Genomic DNA, 17,689 nt, shown 5'->3' with positions numbered 1-17,689 from the left:
CCACCCCTTCTCCCCACGCCCCCCACCCCCTCTCCCCACCCCCTCACCCCTTCTCCCCACCCCCCTCCCCCCTTCTCCCCACCCCCCTCTCCCCACCCCCCCACACCCTTCCCCCCACCCCCACCCCCCACACCCCTTCTCCCCACACCCCCACTCCCCACACCCCCATCTCCCCACACCCCCCTTCTCCCCACACCCCCCCACCCCCTCTCCCCCACAAACCCCTCCCAACCCCCTTCTCCCCACACCCCCCCCCCACCCCTTCTCCCCACACCCCCCCACCCCTTCTCCCCAACACCCCCCACCCCTCCCCCACACCCCCTTCCCCCAACCCCCACCCCCTTCTCCCACCCCCCCACAACCCTTCTCCCCACCACCCTTCACCCCACAACCCCCCCACCCCTTCTCCCCACCCCCTCTCCCCACCCCCTCTCCCCACCCCCTCCCCACCCCCTTCTCCCCACACCCCTCCCCCACACCCCCCCCACCCCCTTCACCCCCACACCCCCCCACCCCCTTCTCCCCACACCCCCCCACCCCTTCTCCCCACACCCCCCCCACCCCCTTCTCCCCACACCCCCCCACCCCCTTCTCCCCACACCCCCCCCACCCCCTTCTCCCCACACCCCCCCACCCCCCTCCCCACACCCCCCCCACCCCCTCTCCCCACACCCCCCAACACCCCTCCCCCACACCACCCCACCCCCTTCTCCCCACACCCCCCCAACCCCCTTCTCCCCACACCCCCCCACCCCCTTCTCCCCACCCCCCCACACCCTTCTCCCCACCACCCCTTCTCCCCACAACCCCCCCTACCCCCCTTCTCCCCACAACCCCCCCACCCCCTTCTCCCCACCCCCTTCTCCCCACCCCCTTCTCCCCACCCCCTTCTCCCCACCCCCTTCTCCCCACACCCCCCCACCCCCTTCTCCCCACACCCCCCCACCCCCTTCTCCCCACACCCCCCCACCCCCTTCTCCCCACCCCCCCCCACCCCCTTCTCCCCACACCCCCCCATCCCCTTCTCCCCACACCCCCCCACCCCCTTCTCCCCACACCCCCCCACCCCCTTCTCCCCACACCCCCCCACCCCCTTCTCCCCACACCCCCCCACAACCCCCCCACCCCCCTTCTCCCCACCCCCTTCTCCCCACCCCCTTCTCCCCACCCCCTTCTCCCCACACCCCCCCACCCCCTTCTCCCCACACCCCCCCACCCCCTTCTCCCCACACCCCCCCACCCCCTTCTCCCCACACCCCCCCACCCCCTTCTCCCCACCCCCCACCCCCTTCTCCCCACCCCCTTCTCCCCACACCCCCCCACCCCCTTCTCCCCACACCCCCCCACCCTTCTCCCCACCCCCCACCCCTTCTCCCCACCCCCCACCCCTTCTCCCCCCAGCCCCTTCTCCCCACACCCCCCCACACCCTTCTCCCCACCCACTTCTCCCCACACCCCCACCCCTTTCTCCCCACACCCCCACACCCCCCCACCCCCTTCTCCCCACACCCCCTTCTCCCCACCCCCCTCCCCCCTTCTCCCCACCCCCCCTTCTCCCCACACCCCCCTTCTCCCCACACCCCCCTTCTCCCCACACCCCCCCTCTCCCCACACCCCCCCTCTCCCCCCCCACTCCCCACTCCCCCCCCACTCCCCACACCCCCCCCACTCCCCCCCACACTCCCCCCCCCACTCCCCACACCCCCCCTTCTCCACACCCCCCTTTCTCCCCACCCCACCCCCTACCCCACCCCCTTCTCCCCACACCCCCTTCTCCCCACACACCCAATTCACAATTCAATTCAAATCGCTTTATTGGCGTGATAAGTTACATCTTATGTTGCCAAAGCATCAAAATACATTTATGGTTGAGCACATAAACGCAGTTCTATTCATACAGTGTATAAACAGGTATATCCCTGAGTGTATAAATATACATTCGCATTGTTTATATATATTCTTTTCTTAGTTTACTGGTTGTCCCTCTGTTCAGGGCATCGTAGTGATAGCATTGGGGGTTGCTCATTTGTCGGTGATTCCAAAATTTGGTGGCTCTTTTTTGGATAGTGATTATTAATGGATATTGGCCTAGTTCCGCCCTGCATGCATTGTTTACTGTTTTCCTTTGAGTCCGGAGGATACTTTTACAGAATTCTGCATGTAGGATCTCAATTGGGTGTTTGTCCCATTTTGCGAATTCTTGTTGAGTTAGCGGTCCCCATACCTCACTGCCATAGAGTGCAATTGGTTCAATTACTGATTTGAAAATTTTGAGCCAAATGCTAATTGGGATTTCTATTTGGATTGATTTTTTGATGGCATAGAAAGCCCTTCTTGCTTTCTCTTTCAGTTCATTCACAGCCAGTTTGAAGTTTCCCGTAGAACTGATTTTTAAGCCCAAGTATGTGTAGTTAGTAGTTTGTTCAATTTTGGTTGTTCCTACTGTGAAATTTATTTTGGGTCCCTGATGTTTGGATCTTTGCTGGAACACAAGGACTTTGGTTTTTTGGGGATTTATTGTCAGGGCCCAAGTCTGGCAGTACGACTCCAGCAGGTCCAGGTTCTGCTGTAGACCCTCTTTAGTTGGTGACAGCAGAACCAGGTCGTCTGCATAGAGGAGGAATTTAACCTTGGATTCATATAGGGTGAGGCCGGGTGCTGTAGATTGTTCAAGTAGTTTTGCCAATCCATTTATGTAAATATTAAAGAGTGTCGGTGAGATTGGCGAGCCCTGCGTCACCCCCCGCCCCTGTGGGAAGTATTTTGTATGTTTGTCTCCAATTTTAACAGCACATTTGTTGTTTGTATACATTGATTTAATTACATCATATGTTTTCCCTCCTACCCCGCTTTCGATAAGTTTCAGGAATAAACCGTCATGCCAGATGGAGTCGAAAGCCTTCTGGAAATCTACAAAGCATGCGTAGATTTTGCTTTTGTTATGGTGAACGTGTTTGTCAATTAGGGTCTGTAGGGTGAAGATATGATCGGATGTTCTATAGTTTGGCAGGAATCCAATTTGGCTTTTACTCAAGACATTGTGCTCCTCAAGGAAGTTTATAAGTCTTTTGTTTATGATGCTACAGAATACCTTCCCCAGGTTACTGTTTACACAGATGCCTCGATAGTTGTTTGGGTCGATTTTGTCCCCACTTTTGTATATGGGCATTATGAGTCCTTTGTTCCAGATATCAGGGAAATAACCGACACTCAGAACCAAGTTGAAGAGTTTTAGGATAGCCAGTTTCATTTTGTTGTCTGTGTGTTTAATCATCTCGTTTAGTATGCCGTCTGTCCCGCAGGCTTTTCCTGGTCGCAGGTCCTTGAGTTTTTCAAGAAGTTCTTTTTCTGTTATTATGGCGTCTAGCGGGTTTTGGTTATCTTTTATGGCCATTTCTAGCTTTTCCAGTTTTTTGCATATTTGGTGTTGCTCTGGTCTTAGTGTGTTTTTCTGGTATAATTTTTCAAAGTGGTTTACCCATGTGTCCCCATTTTGAATGGCCAAATCGTCGTGTTGTTTTTTGTGTAGTGTTTTCAAGTTTTCCCAGAAACAATTGGAATCAATGGATTCCTCCATGGAGCTGAGTGTATTCTTAATATATTGCTCTTTTTTGGTTCTGAGTGTGTTTCTGTATTGTGTTAGTGTCTGACAATAAGTAAGGTGTAATTCCTCGTTTTCTGGATGTCTGTGTTTTTGGTTTGATATTTTTCTAAGTTTTTTCCTCATGTTATGGCAATCTCGGTCAAACCATTTTTCATAGTTTTTTGTTTTGGGTTTGTTCTTGCGAGCTTTCAAGTTTGCATTTGTTGCCAAATTATCAAAAATATTGTTTAGTTTACTAACTGCCCGGTTTACGCCTTCTTTATTGTGAGTGTATATGTTATCCAGAAAGGTGTCTAAGAGAGCTTGAGTTGATGCATTGCTAATTGTTTTCTGGTATTTTTCCGTGTCGTTTTTGGCCCATCTGTACGATTTTTTGGTGTTGTACAGTTTACTGGGTTGTGTTTCTATGTTGTTTGTTTCTGTCTTTTTGAGAAACATAGTAATTTGGCTGTGATCTGACAGTGTTGTTTGTGGTTTGACTGTGAATGCTCTGAAAGAGGATGGGTCTAGGTCTGTAATCATATAGTCTACTGTGCTGCAGCCAAGAGGTGAGCAATAGGTCGATCTTCCTAGGAGGTCTCCTATGAACCTACCATTGACAATGTACAGACCCAGGTTTCGACAGAGCTGTAGTAGCTGTTTTCCGTTGGTATTTGACTGCTTGTCGCAGTTATGCCTGTATGGAAGGGAAGGGATGTCAAAGTGGTTATTCCCAAAAACGTAATTGTTTCCCTGGTTATTGGTGAAGTCTGGTTCTTCGTCCGTTCTTGAATTGAGGTCCCCACAGATCAACACGTTCCCCTGGGCCTGGTATTGGATAATTTCCCCCTCCATGTTGGAGAAGGTGTCCTCTTTAAAGTACGGGGAATCGATTGGGGGGATATAAAGTGCGCAAATGTAAACATCTTGGGTGTTTGAGATAATCTCCCTCTCAAGTTTGAGCCACATATGGTTTTCGCCCTTTTTTATAAATTTGATGTAATTCTTAAGTTCTGTTTTAAACCAGATCAGTATGCCTCCGGAGTCTCTGCCTTGGGTTACACTTGGTAATTTATTGGAGGGGACCACCAGCTCAGTGTACCCTTGGGGACAGCCAGTGTGTCCTTTTCCTTTATACCAAGTTTCCTGTAAAATGATAATATCTAGGTCTTTAGTTTCATCTATGAACTCTGGGGTCCTACTCTTCACTTCTCGCACTGAAGAGCGTAGACCTTGGATATTCCAGGTCGAAATATATAAGGATTTCATGTTAAGTTTGATCTTTTACTATGATAGGTTAAAGAGTGGTACGTGTTTGTCGTGTCTAAGTGTGGGGAAAAAAAAGATCACTTCAGTTGTCTATAAAAGTTAATACAATTTGGTTACAGTTCTTTCTATTAATTAGTCCTTGATCCATAAGGCGGAAGTAGATGCTGCTGCACATCTGCTTATTGTCTCTTAATGGATTGTTTCTGTCTGAGGTATTGCGTACGTCCTGTGCATCTCTCCCTCTGTCTGGCTGGGAGCGGTCCTATTCCCCTGTGGGACAGGAGTGGTGCAGGTCTGATATTGTTGTTTTGCATGGGGATCCTCTCTGGTCTCGGTTGGTGTGTTGGTGGTCTTTGTAGTGTTCCTGATATGTACCCCGCTGATCTCTGGTGGTCGGGGGGGGGTCCTCTTGGAGTCTGGGTATGGACCCGGTTAAAAGCGACGTCCTTCAGGGCTTTAGCAAAGATCGATATTCTTTGCCTTTGGATGTGGACGTGGTCGTAAAGACATTCCTCATCGAGGGTGGGGTGTTGGGCCAGGTGTACGTTGTGGTTTGATTCGCAGTCTCTTGCTATGCTGGCATTTATCTCATGAATTGTGTTGTTGAAGTCTGTTCTCGGCAATATTGTGGAAACAGTGATTCTAGTGTTTGGAAATGTACTGCTTGCCTTCCTAATCATTGCTCTGAGCGATGTTGCTACCTCTTTCTGTTGGGCCTTTAGGTCATTTGTGCCCGTGTGTATTATTATGTGTTGGGGGGAGCCTAATCTGGCTTTGGTCAGCCATCCCATGGCTCTGTTTGTTGTTGGGCACCAGATCTTTTCTACTTTACTTCTAGGGAAAAGCTTTTTCTCCCATAGAAATTTCCCATTTGAGTCTGAGTATTACGACGTCAGCCTTGTTTGTGTTTATTGTCTGGTGGCTTTCGCTTGGACTCATAGTGTGTGTGCTGGGCTGGGGTGTCTGGTGTGTGCGTATCTCTTGTGAGCGGCTCGCTTGTGGTTCCACGGTGGTGGGGGAAGATTGCGAATCAGTATGCTGGTCGGTCTGTGTGGCACCCCTTGTATTGTGTGTCTGTTGCTTTTGTTCCGTGTGGGAGTGCAGCCGTTCCGTCCGGCTCTGTCTTGTCTTATCTCTAGCCTCTGGTTGCTGGTCTAATGGTGTTATCTCTCCTCTATGGCTCTCTTCTTTTTCCTGCAGCTCTTTCACCTGATTCCTAAGTAGATTCACCTGGTTCTCAAGTAGATTCAGCTCTCTCTTGTGTCTCTCCCTCTCCTGCTTTTGTTCGTCATGCATTTTGAGGAACTCTTCTTTAAGTTTAACCATCTCTATCTCTAATTGATTAAATTTATCTTTTGGTTGTATCTGTCTGTGTGATCCCGGGGTATGTGTCTGGTCGGCCCTGGGAGGCTCACTCACTTCCTGGCTAGGCTGGTCGGCCCTGGAAGGCTCACTCACTTCCTGGCTATGCTGCTCTTCTCTTGGTGAGCTGGGAATGGTAGGGGGACTATGTGTGGCTTCCTCCCTGGTAGTTATGCTGGGGTTTGTCAGTTGTATCCTGTGGCTGTGGTTCCCCGGGGTTAGTGTCTGGTTTGAACTGTGTGGCTTGTTCACCTCCTGACCAGGCAGATTTTCTCCTGGTAAGTTGTCAATGTTGGGGGGAGTGCGGGCCACTCTGGGGCTGTTCCTTCCCCCCTTAGTTAATCTTTTCAGTGTCCTGAAGGTCGTTGCAAAGCTGTCGAGGTTGCCTTGCACTAATATTGTTCCGGTATTGTACGCGTTGACCGTCGTGGTTGAACTGTCTCCTGGTGTGTTAATTTTCATTATGGACCCATTTGCGGTATTTTCTAGTTTAACATTGGTATAGTGTGATTTTATTGCTGTGATCCAAGCCGCTGGCTGATGTGAGTAGAAAATGAGGTTACTTTTTGTCCCATTGTTGTAACAGTCAGCAAAAAGAGTTTCTGGTTTTTCTCTCATCTGATCATGCTTGATCGCTTTTATAGCTTTTTTTGCGGTGTTGGGGGGAATCTGGAAGCGGGGCTGTTGTGGATCTTCTGATTCGCTCATTTTTGGTAAAGTATTGTTGATCTTAGAATAAGCTTTTCTGGGGCCCCGGGTTTGGTGTTTCCCTCTCCTAGTTCGCGAACTTTCCCGGTCCCCCTCTCCGACCCCGTGGTCCCTGAGCCTCGGCTCCTGAGTTCACCCTTCTCAGGTCTGAGTCTGTGAGCCGCTGTTTCCCGGTGCCTTCGGGCTGTTCCCCTCCCCCTCAGAGGTCTCTGGGCCTCTGTCTCGGCCTGGCTCCTCGGGCCTTTCCCTGGCTTCAGTCTCCCTCCCTGGGCCCTGTACACAGTCTTGGATTGCTTCTGGGAGCCTTCTGGTTGCTCCCCTTCGCCTCCGAGGTCTCTGGGCCTGGCTCCTCGGGCCTTTCCCGGGCTTTCTATCCCAGCCGCCGCTCGGGCTGTGCCTCGTTCGCCGTTCGGGTGCTGGACTGCGGCCATCGCTCGGGTGCTGGACTGCGGCCGTCGCTCGGGTGCTGGACTGCGGCCGTCGCTCGGGTGCTGGACTGCGGCCGTCGCTCGGGTGCTGGACTGCGGCCGTCGCTCGGTTGCTGGACTGCGGCCGTCGCTCGGGTGCTGGACTGCGGCCGTCGCTCGGGTGCTGGATTGCGGCCGCCGATCGGGCCGTGTCTCTTTCGCCGCTCGGGCTCCCCGAGTCACCTCGCTCCGGCTGCCGCTGCGTCTCCGTGCGGCCTCCCCGATTCGCCTCACCTCGTTTCCCGAAGCGGCCTCCCCGAGTCACCTCGCTCCGGCTGTCGCTGCGTCTCCGTGCGGCCTTCGTCGAGTCACCTCGCTTCGGTTCCCGATGCGGCCGAGTCACCTCGCTTCTGCTGCTGCTGTGGCCCCGTGCGGCCGCTGTTCTTTGGTTTGTATATTTCTTCCCTTATTTCTTTTTTACTTTGGCTTTTTTTTTCTAATTTCCTCTGGGTTTTTTTTTTTTCCTTTGGTGGTCTCTTTGGCGGTCTTTTCCTTCCTTACTTAATCTAGACTAAACTAAACTTAAACTTAACTAAACAAAACTAAACTAACTTAACTAGAACTAAATTTAACTTTAAAGCCTTTTTAAACTTGAAATGAACCTTTTTTTCCCCACTTTAAACACTAAAAACACTAAAAATTCAGCAGCCCATCTTCAGCGTGTGTATTCACTCTGTCTGGCTCCTCCCTATAGCCCCACCCCCACCCCCTTCTCCCCACACACCCCCACCCCCTTCTCCCCACACAACCCCACCCCCTTCTCCCCACACACCCCCACCCCCTTCTCCCCACACACCCCCACCCCCTTCTCCCCACCCCCCCTTCTCCACACCCCCTTCTCCCCACCCCCCCTTCTCCCCACCCCCCCTTCTCCCCACCCCCTTCTCCCCACCCCCCCTTCTCCCCACCCCCTTCTCCCCACCCCCCCTTCTCCCCACCCCCCCACCCCCTTTTCCCCACCCCCCCACCCCCTTCTCCCCACCCCCTTCTCCCCACACCCCCCTCTCCACACCCCCCACCCCCTTCTCCCCACCCCCCCACCCCCTTCTCCCCACCCCCCCACCCCCTTCTCCCCACCCCCCCACCCCCTTCTCCCCACCTCCCCACCCCCTTCTCCCCACCTCCCCACCCCCTTCTCCCCACCTCCCCACCCCCTTCTCCCCACCTCCCCACCCCCTTCTCCCCACCTCCCCACCCCCTTCTCCCCACCTCCCCACCCCCTTCTCCCCACACCCCCTTCTCCCCACACCCCCTTCTCCCCACACCCCCTTCTCCCCACACCCCCCCTTCTCCCCACACCCCCCCTTCTCCCCACACCCCCCCTTCTCCCCACACCCCCCCTTCTCCCCACACCCCCCCTTCTCCCCACACCCCCCCTTCTCCCCACACCCCCCCTTCTCCCCACACCCCCCCTTCTCCCTCCGCCCCCCACCCCCTTTTCCCTCCACCCCCTTCTCCCTCCACCCCCTTTACACCCCCCACCCCCTTAACACCACCCCACCCCCTTTACCCCCCCACCCCCTTTACACCCCCCACCCCCTTTACACCCCCCACCCCCTTTACACCCCCCACCCCTTTTACACCCCCCCACCCTTTTTACACGCCCCCCACCCCTTTTACATGCCCCCCACCCCGTTTACACGCCCCCCACCCTTTACAACCCCCCCACCCCCTTTACACCCCCCCCCACCCCCTCCCCACCCCCTTTACACCCCCAACCCCCTTTACACCCCCCAACCCTTTACACCCCACCCACCCCCTTTACACCCACTTCCTTTACACCCCCCAACCCCCTTTACACCCCACCCACCCCCTTTACACCCCCCACTTCCTTTACACCCCCCACTCCCTTTACACCCCACCCCCCCAACCCCTTTACCCCCCACCCCAACCCCCTTTACCCCCCACCCCCTTTACACCCCACCCCCCACCCCCTTTACACCCCACCCCCCACCCCCTTTACACCCCCCACCCCCTTTACACCCCCCACCCCCTTTACACCCCCCCCACCCCCCCACCCCCTTTACACCCCCCCACCCCCTTTACACCCCCCCACCCCCTTTACACCCCCCCACCCCCTTTACACCCCCCACCCCCTTTACACCCCCCCACCCCCTTTATACCCCCACCCCCTTAACACCCCACCCCCCCTTTACACCCCCCCACCCCCTTTACACCCCCCCCACCCCCTTTACACCCCCCCCACCCCCTTTACACCCCCCCACCCCCTTTACACCCCCCCCACCCCCTTTACACCACCCCCCCACCCCCTTTACACCCCCCCCACCCCCTTTACACCACCCCCCCACCCCCTTTACAACCCCCCACCCCCTTTACACCCCCCCCACCCCCTTTACACCCCCCCCACCCTTTACACCCCCCCCCATTACAACCCCCCCACCCCCTTTACACAATACAATACAATACAAATCGCTTTATTGGCATGATAAGGTACATCTTATGTTGCCAAAGCATCAAAATACATTTATGGTTGAACACATAAACGTGGTTCCATTCATACAGTGTATAAACAGGTATATCCCTGAGTTTATAAATATATTTTCGCCTTGTTTATATATACTCTTGTCTTAGTTTACTGGTTGTCCCTCTGTTCATGGCAAGCTGTAACATAGTGTGCCGCCAGTGTTACACAGCTTCTCTCCTCCCCCAGTAGGAATGGGAGTTTTTGGTTGTCAGTCAGATTTCTGAATTCAGGGCATATTTGTGAGAATTTTTGATAGAAATTCTCTCTGATGCCCTGATATTTTCCACAGGCTGTGAGGAAGTGCATCTCTGTCTCAACTACTCCCTGACTGCAGTGAGAGCATATCCTGTCTTCTCTTGGCAGCCTGGTCTGCCTGTGTCTGCCTTTTTCGATCGCTAGGCTATGTTCGCTAAGTCTGTACCTTGTCAAGGTTCTTCTCAGTTTGTTATCCTTTACCATGGTCAGGTAATCAGCTATGTTGTATTGTCTGTTTAGGGCCAAGTAGCAATTGAGTTTGCTTTGGGTTTTTGTTGTTTCTGCCCAATATGACAGATATTTTTCCTTTTGCTTAGCGACGATTGTGTTGGGTCGAATTCTTTGTGTTACCCTGTCACTGTCCTGGGACTGGTTATTGTTAGTATTGTTATTAGTTACTTTATTGAGTCCCAGGACTAGTTGACTGAGGGTATTCTTCTTTATGGTCAGCTCTTGGCATTTCAGGGCGTTGTAGTGATAGCATTGGGGGTTGCTCATTTGTAGGTGATTCCAAAATTTGGTGGCTCTTTTTTGGATAGTGATTATTAATGGGTATTGGCCTAGTTCCGCCCTGCATGCGTTGTTTACTGTTTTCCTTTGAGTCCGGAGGATACTTTTACAGAATTCCGCATGTAGGATCTCAATTGGGTGTTTGTCCCATTTTGCAAAATCTTGTTGTGTTAGTGGTCCCCAGACCTCACTGCCATAGAGTGCAATTGGTTCAATTACTGATTTGAAAATTTTGAGCCAAATGCTAATTGGGATTTCTATTTGGATTGATTTTTTGATGGCATAGAAAGCCCTTCTTGCTTTCTCTTTCAGTTCATTCACAGCCAGTTTGAAGTTTCCCGTAGAACTGATTTTTAAGCCCAAGTATGTGTAGTGAGTGGTTTGTTCAATTTTGGTTGTTCCTACTGTGAAATTTATTGTGGGTCCATGTTGTTTGGATCTTTGCTGGAACACAAGGACTTTGGTTTTTTGGGGATTTATTGTCAGGGCCCAAGTCTGGCAGTACGACTCCAGCAGGTCCAGGTTCTGCTGTAGACCCTCCTTAGTTGGTGACAGCAGAACCAGGTCGTCGGCATAGAGGAGGAATTTAACCTTGGATTCATATAGGGTGAGGCCGGGTGCTGTAGATTGTTCAAGTAGTTTTGCCAATCCATTAATGTAAATATTAAAGAGTGTCGGTGAGATTGGCGAGCCCTGTGTCACCCCCCGCCCCTGTGGGAAGTATTTTGTTTGTTTGTCTCCAATTTTAACTGCACATTTATTGTTTGTATACATTGATTTAATTACATCATATGTTTTACCTCCTACCCCGCTTTCGATAAGTTTCAGGAATAAACTGTCATGCCAGATGGAGTCGAAAGCCTTCTGGAAATCTACAAAGCATGCGTAGATTTTGCTTTTGTTATGGTGAACGTGTTTGTCAATTAGGGTCTGTAGGGTGAAGATATGATCGGATGTTCTATAGTTTGGCAGGAATCCAATTTGGCTTTTACTCAAGACATTGTGCTCTTCAAGGAAGTTTATAAGTCTTTTGTTTATGATGCTACAGAATACCTTCCCCAGGTTACTGTTTACACAGATGCCTCGATAGTTGTTTGGGTCGATTTTGTCCCCACTTTTGTATATGGGTGTTATGAGTCCTTTGTTCCAGATGTCAGGGAAATAACCGACACTCAGAACCAAGTTGAAGAGTTTTAGGATAGCCAGTTTCAGTTTGTCGTCTGCGTGTTTAATCATCTCGTTTAGTATGCCGTCTGTCCCGCAAGCTTTTCCTGGTCGCAGGTCCTTGAGTTTTTCAAGAAGTTCTTTTTCTGTTATTATGGCGTCTAGCGGGTTTTGGTTATCTTTTATGGCCATTTCAAGCTTTTCCAGTTTTTTGCGTATTTGGTGTTGCTCTGGTCTTAGTGTGTTTTTCTGGTATAATTTTTCAAAGTGGTTTACCCATGTGTCCCCATTTTGAATGGACAAATCGTCGTGTTGTTTTTTGTGTAGTGTTTTCAAGTTGTCCCAGAAACAATTCGACTCAATGGATTCCTCCATGGAGCTGAGTGTATTCTTAATAAATTGCTCTTTTTTGGTCCTGAGTGTGTTTCTGTATTGTGTTAGCGTCTGACAATAAGTAAGGCGTAATTCCTCGTTTTCTGGATGTCTGTGTTTTTGGTTTGATAGTTTTCTAAGTTTTTTCCTCATGTTATGGCAATCATGGTCAAACCATTTTTCATAGTTTTTTGTTTTGGGTTTGTTCTTGCGAACTTTCAAGTTTGCATTTGTTGCCAAATTATCAAAAATATTGTTTAGTTTACTAACTGCCCGGTTTACGCCTTCTTTATTGTGAGTGTATATGTTATCCAGAAAGGTGTCTAAGAGAGCTTGAGTTGATGCATTGCTAATTGTTTTCTGGTATTTTTCCGTGTCGTTTTTGGCCCATCTGTACGATTTTTTGGTGTTGTACAGTTTACTGGGTTGTGTTTCTATGTTGTTTGTTTCTGTCTTTTTGAGAAACATAGTAATTTGGCTGTGATCTGACAGTGTTGTTTGTGGTTTGACTGTGAATGCTCTGAAAGAGGATGGGTCCAAGTCTGTAATCATATAGTCTACTGTGCTGCAGCCAAGAGGTGAGCAGTAGGTCGATCTTCCTAGGAGGTCTCCTATGAACCTACCATTGACAATGTACAGACCCAGGTTTCGACAGAGCTGTAGTAGCTGTTTACCGTTGGTATTTGACTGCTTGTCGCAGTTATGCCTGTATGGAAGGGAAGGGATGTCAAAGTGGTTATTCCCGAATACGTAATTGTTTCCCTGATTATTGGTGAAGTCTGGTTCTTCGCCCGTTCTTGAATTGAGGTCCCCACAGATCAACACGTTCCCCTGGGCCTGGTATTGGATAATTTCCCCCTCCATGTTGGAGAAGGTGTCCTCTTTGTAGTACGGGGAATCGATTGGAGGGATATAAAGTGCGCAAATGTAAACATCGTGGGTGTTTGAGATAATCTCCCTCTCAAGTTTGAGCCACATATGGTTTTCGCCCTTTTTTATAAATTTGGTGTAATTCTTAAGTTCTGTTTTAAACCAGATCAGTATGCCTCCGGAGTCTCTGCCTTGGGTTACACTTGGTAATTTATTGGAGGGGACCACTAGCTCAGTGTACCCTTGGGGACAGCCGGTGTGTCCTTTTCCTTTATACCAAGTTTCCTGTAAAATGATAATATCTAGATCTGTAGTTTCCTCTATGAACTCTGGGGTCCTACTCTTCACTTCTCGCACTGAAGAGCGTAGACCTTGGATATTCCAGGTCGAAATATATAAGGATTTCATGTTAAGTTTTATCTTTTTCTATGATAGGTTAAAGAGTGGTACGTGTTTGTCGTGTCTAAGTGTGGGGAAAAAGATCACCCCAGATGTCTACAAAAGTTAATACAATTTGGTTACAGTTCTTTCTATTAATTAGTCATTGATCCATAAGGCGGAAGTAGATGCTGCTGCACATCTGCTTATTGTCTCTTAATGGATTGTTTCTGTCTGAGGTATTGCGTACGTCCTGTGCATCTCTCCCTCTGTCTGGCTGGTAGCGGTCCTATTCCCCTGTGGGACAGGAGTGGTGCAGGTCTGATAATGTTGTTTTGCATGGGGATCCTCTCCGGTCTCGGTTGGTGTGGTGGTGGTCTTTGTAGTGTTCCTGATATGTACCCCGCTGATCTCTGGTGGTCGGGGGGGGGGTCCTCTTGGAGTCTGGGTATGGACCCGGTTAAAAGCGACGTCCTTCAGGGCTTTAGCAAAGATCGATATTTTTTGTCTTTGGATGTGGACGTGGTCGTAAAGACATTCTTCATCGAGGGTGGGGTGTTGGGCCAGGTGCACGTTGTGGTTTGATTCGCATTCTGTTGCTATGCTGGCATTTATCTCATGAATTGTGTTGTTGTTGAAGTCTGTTCTCGGCAATATTGTGGAAACAGTGATTCTAGTGTTTGGAAATGTACTGCTTGCCTTCCTAATCATTGCTCTGAGCGATGTTGCTACCTCTTTCTGTTTGGCCTTTAGGTCATTTGTGCCCGTGTGTATTATTATGTGTTGGGGGGAGCCTAATCTGGCTTTGGTCAGCCATCCCATGGCTCTATCTGTTGTTGGGCACCAAATCTTTTCTACTTTACTTCTAGGGAAGAGCTTTTTCTCCCATAGAAATTTCCCATTTGAGTCTATGAGTATTACGACGTCAGCCTTGTTTGTGTTTACTGTCTGGTGGCTTTCGCCTGGACTCATAGTGTGCCGAGCTGGGGTGTCTGCGTACCTCTTGTGAGCGGCTCGCTTGTGGTTCCATGGTGGTGGGGGAAGATTGCGAGTCAGCATGCTGGTCGGTCTGTGTGGCACCCCTTGTATTGTGTGTCTGTTGCTTTTGTTCCGTGTGGGAGTGCAGCCGTTCCGTCCGGCTCTGTCTTGTCTTATCTCTAGCCTCTGGTTGCTGGTCTAATGGTGTTTTCTCTCCTCTATGGCTCTCTTCTTTTTCCTGCAGCTCTTTCACCTGATTCTTAAGTAGATTCACCTGGTTATCAAGTCTATTCAGCTCTCTCTTGTGTCTCTCCCTCTCCTGCTTTTGTTTGTCATTCAATTTGAGGACCTCCTCTCTAAGTTTAACCATCTCTATCTCTAATTGATTAAATTTATCTTTTGGTTGTATCTGGCTGTGTGATCCCGGGGTATGTGTCTGGTCGGCCCTGGAAGGCTCACTCACTTCCTGGCTAGGCTGGTCGGCCCTGGAAGGCTCACTCACTTCCTGGCTATGCTGCTCTTCTCTTGGTGGGCTGGGAATGGTAGGGGAACTATGTGTGGCTTCCTCTGTGGTAGTTATGCTGGGGTTTGTGAGCTGTATCGTGTGGCTGTGGTTCCCCGGGGTTAGTGTCTGGTTTGAACTGTGTGGCTCGTTCATGCCTTGACCATGCAGATTTTCTCCTGGCAAGTTGTCAATGTTGGGGGGAGTGCGGGCCACTCTGGGGCTGTTCATTCCCCTCGTAGTTGATCTTTTCAGTGTCCTGAAGGCCGTTGCAAATTTGTCGAGGTTGCCTTGCACTAATATTGTTCCGGTATTGTACGCGTTGACAGTCGTGATTGAACTGTCTCCTGGTGTGTTAATTTTCATTATGGACCCATTTGCGGTATTTTTTAGCTTAACACTGGTATAGTGTGATTTTATTGCTCTGATCCAAGCCGCTGGCTGATCTGAGTAGAATATGAGGTTACTTTTTGTCCCATTGTTGTAACAGTCAGTAAAGAGAGTTTCTGGTTTTTCTCTCATCTGAGCATGCTTGATCGTTTTTATAGCTTTTTTTGTGGTGTTGGGGGGAATCTGGAAGCGGGGCTGTTGTGGATCTTCTGATTCGCTCATTTTTGGTAAAGTATTGTTGATCTTAGAATAAGCTTTTCTGGGGCCCCGGGTTTGGTGTTACCCTCTCCCTGTTCGCGAACTTTCCCGGTCCCCCTCTCCGACCCCGTGGTCCCTGGGCCTCGGCTCCTGGGTTCACCCTTCTCAGGTCTGAGTCTGTGAGCCGCTGTTTCCCGGTGCCTTCGGGCTGTTCCCCTCCCCCTCAGAGGTCTCTGGGCCTCTGTTTCGGCCTGGCTCCTCGGGCCTTTCCCTGGGCCTCCCTCCCTGGGCCCTGTACTCACGGTCTTGGTTGCGAGCCTTCTGGTTGCTCTCCTTCTCCTCAGAGGTCTCTGTGCCTGCTGGCCTGGCTCCTCGGGCCTTTCCCGTGCTGGATTGTTGGGCTGTGGCCCGAGTCCCCTCGGCTGTGCCGATTGCTGGATTTCCGGGCTGCGTTCCGAATCTCCTCGGCTGTGCCGATTTCTGCGATGCGGCCCGAGTCCTCTCCGCTGTGCCGATTGCCGGGCTGCGTTCCGGATCTCCTCGGCTGTGCCGATTTCTGGGATGCGGCCCGAGTCCTCTCCGCTGTGCCCGTTGCCGGGCTGCGTTCCGATTTCTGGGATGCGGCCCGAGTCCCCTCGGCTGTGCCGGTTGCTGGACCGCTGGGCTGCGGCCCGAGTCACCTCGCCTCCTCGAACTCGGTCCCGATGCCGCCGACTCAACCACCGCTGCTGAAGCCCCGTGTGGCTGCCGTTCACTGGTTTGTGTAGTTCTTCTCTTGTTTCTTTTTTTTTTTTGCTTTGGCTTTTTTTTCCCTCTATTTTCCTCTGGGTTTTTTTTTTCTTTGGTAGTCTTTCTGGCGGTCTTTTCCTTCTCTACTTTGTCTAGACTAATCTAAACTTAAACTAAACTAAACTAAACTAACTTAACTAGAACTAAATTTAATTTTAAAACCTTTTTAAAAATTGAAATGAAATGAAACTTTTTTTCCCCACTTTAGACACTAAAATCTCAGCAGCCCATCTTCAGCATGTGTATTCACCCCCACCCCCTTTACACCCCCCCCACCCCCTTTACACCCCACCCCCTTTACACCCGCCCCCCCCACCCTTTACACCCGCCCCCCCTTTACACCCGCACCACCCCCCCTTTACACCCGCACCACCCCCCCTTTACACCCGCACCACCCCCCCTTTACACCCGCACCACCCCCCCTTTACACCCGCACCACCCCCCCTTTACACCCGCACCACCACCACCCCCCCCTTTACACCCACACCACCCCCCCCTTTACACCCGCCCCCCCCTCCTTTACACCCGCCCCCCCTTTACACCCGCACCACCCCCCCCTTTACACCCGCACCATCACCCCCCCCTTTACACCCGCACCACCCCCCCTTTACACCCGCACCACCCCCCCCTTACACCCGCACCACCCCCCCCTTTACACCCGCACCACCCCCCCCTTTACACCCGCACCACCCCCCCCCCTTTACACCCGCACCACCCCCCCCCTTTACACCCGCACCACCCCCCCTTTACACCCGCACCACCTCCCCCCCCTTTACACCCGCACCACCTCCCCCCCCCTTTACACCCGCACCACCTCCCCCCCCCTTTACACCCGCACCACCTTCTCCCATTCTTCCCCCTTGACATAAGAAATAGGAGCAGGAGTAGGCCATTCGGCCCTTCGAGCCTGCTCCGCCATTCAATGAGATCATAGCTGATCTTCTGCCTCAACTCCATTCACTGGCCCTATCGCCATATCCCTTGATGCCCTTACTAGTCAGAAATCTATCGACTTCTGTTTTGAATATACCCAATGACTGAGCCTCCACAGCCCCCTGAGGTAGAGGATTCCAAAGATTCACCACCCACTGTGTGAAGAAATTTCTTCTCATCTCAGTCTTGAATGGCCTACCCTTTATCTTGAGGCTGCGGCCCCTGGTTCTAGACTCCCCATTTTCTCTGACCTGGTTGATTTCTTGGCAAGTTAGGTATGTGTATGGCAAGTGACATTGGACTGGACAAAATCCAGAAGTTAGGACACTGTCATTATTCACTTCATGCCCAATAAACCTGTTAACAATCTGTGACCCACACAATGCCCCATCTATTGGGGGGGAACTTGGGCAGGGGGAGGTCATGAACCTGGGGTGGGGGGGTAAGGAAGGTCAGGAACTTGGGCAGGGGGAGGT

The 17,689-nt window shown here is 51.5% G+C and overlaps 1 protein-coding gene across 1 annotated transcript in view; it reads left to right on the top strand.

Moving 5' to 3' along the window:
- Positions 1–17,689, top strand: part of zbtb14 (zinc finger and BTB domain containing 14) — a 37,224-nt gene that overhangs the window by 6,116 nt on the left and 13,419 nt on the right. The gene's annotated exons all lie outside the window — the stretch shown is intronic.

This window comes from Somniosus microcephalus, chromosome 7 (assembly GCF_052327205.1).
Source record: "Somniosus microcephalus isolate GS21.2 chromosome 7, FLI_Smic_1.0, whole genome shotgun sequence".
NCBI lineage: Eukaryota > Metazoa > Chordata > Chondrichthyes > Squaliformes > Somniosidae > Somniosus > Somniosus microcephalus.
Note: the sequence above shows the minus strand (reverse complement) of the source record. Positions and strands in the feature narration are given on the sequence as shown.